We start from the raw sequence: 1862 nt of genomic DNA on the forward strand, positions 1-1862 counted from the left end.
TTATTTGTTTGCTTGGTTTACTTGCCTTTCAAAATATTTGCAATTCTTCACATACTTTTCATAAATAATTTCACACAGTCATTTTACTTTTCTTTTGTTTAATTTTCTTTTCTTTTTTAAAAAGGAAAAAAACCTTTTTTTTGTCGAAAAAAAAAAAATATTTAAACAGTTTGGTTTTCTGTTTGCACTTTTAGCGTTATTTTTTGCTGCTGCTGCTGCTGTTAACGGTTATCAATTTGGCAACGAAAATTAACATACATAAATATTATTTAAGACAATTTCACTTTTGTTGTTGTCGACGTTGTTGTTGCTGCTGCTTTAAAAACAATTAATTGTTGCGCTCGAATGCGTTTCAAAGAAGAAAAAAAACCAAACGAAACGGAAATGCCCCGAAAATGTATTGCAAATTGCAAATTTAATTTCGATTACGTTACGTTACATTAATTATGATGAAATGTGAATGAACTTGCAGTTAATATGAAAATGAACAAAACAAAAAAAAAAACAAAAAATTAAAAAAACACACAGACACACACACAGAGACACACAGAAACGCAGCAGTTACAGAACGAAACGAAACTCACTTCACGGTCACAACGGAGCCCCAACACCAGCTTGGCTGAGTGAGTGAGTGAGTGTGGGAGAGACGGACGACAAGTGGTCGGCGGCGGGGTTGGTCGAATCAGTCGGAGGAATGAATGGGCCAACAGATCGAGATTCAAAGTCAAGTTTACAGTTTCTCAAGCCATTTGGCAGCGACGGCAACGGCAACGGCAACACGCGATTCTCTCTTTCGCTGGCGTTGTGAACGCGTCGAACCTCGAAAGTCAACTGAAACGTAAGCTCGAGACGTTTGCGCAGAGACCCACAAAGACTCCACCAAGCGACGCCGCAGTCGCAGTCGACGGGAACGTCATTACGATCATCGTTCGCTTCGTTTTTAATTTTTTACTGTGTGTGTTTTGGGGGTTGGTTCGATCGGATTGGATCCGATTCGATCGTATCGAAACGTTCGTGGCCGGAGCGCATTACAAGCTGATGACAAATTTTTGTTTTTTCTATTTTTTTTGCAACTGATAAGCATTTTGCCAAAATCCACTCTCCTATCTCCCATCCCACTCCCTCATCACACTTTTTGCCTTCACACTCTTTTCTCTTCATGATTTCTAATTGCCTTTTGTTAAATTGTAGAAATAAAGATTGTTTTTCAATTAGTAAGATTTTTAAATTAATTTACGACTTTAATATATTCTAGGATTGTTATTTACATACGTTATACTCTATTCCTTGTTTTGGGGTCTCTGGGTTAGGAATTTCAATTTGATCCTCTCTCTCTCTAAGAAGAAATATTTCAGTTCAGAAACATCAAAGCTCTGAAGTATTTAGCGAAAATATGGAAAATGATGTCTAAACTCTAAAGGGAAGAATCTTATTCTGTATTGAAAGGCATCTACAAACAAACTAAACTGCCTAAAATAGTCACTAAAATATCTATCCGTAATGTTAAAAAGTTTTGAAGTAAATGGATAGATACATACAAACATATATGTACATATGTATGTAGAATCTACTAAAAATGAGGGGATTATTTCGTACATACATACATATATGCACCAGAGATTGACAAAGTTCTCCATATTTTAGAAATAGATACAACATCGTTTTACTTTAGAAAGTGTTTAAAACAAATTATTAGGGTTAAACTAAAATTGTTGATTTAGGGTTGAGTTAATTTTACCTGTGAAACCTTCACAAGACTAGGAGGAATCGTTGGCTCGTAGATACCATACCGTTATACCTAATGTTGTCTCGTGTGTTCTTGTCAAGTGATAGACTGATCATTTATTGGTTCATTACAATGT

At 35.7% G+C, this 1862-nt stretch overlaps 1 long non-coding RNA gene across 2 annotated transcripts; it reads right to left on the reverse strand.

The window, feature by feature from the left end:
• Positions 1–207: 207 nt before the first annotated feature.
• On the reverse strand, positions 208–817 carry LOC111519009. Of its 2 annotated transcripts, none has more exons than XR_006954669.1 (2): positions 585–817; positions 208–313 (listed from the first exon to the last, which is right to left on the reverse strand). It is a non-coding gene; the product is annotated as an uncharacterized LOC111519009 (long non-coding RNA). The 2 variants fall into 2 exon arrangements; XR_006954668.1 differs by having other exon boundaries at positions 208–316.
• Between the last annotated feature and the right edge of the window lie 1045 nt (positions 818–1862).

The sequence above is a fragment of the Drosophila willistoni genome (genome assembly GCF_018902025.1).
Source record: "Drosophila willistoni isolate 14030-0811.24 chromosome XR unlocalized genomic scaffold, UCI_dwil_1.1 Seg143, whole genome shotgun sequence".
Taxonomy (NCBI): Eukaryota; Metazoa; Arthropoda; class Insecta; order Diptera; family Drosophilidae; genus Drosophila; species Drosophila willistoni.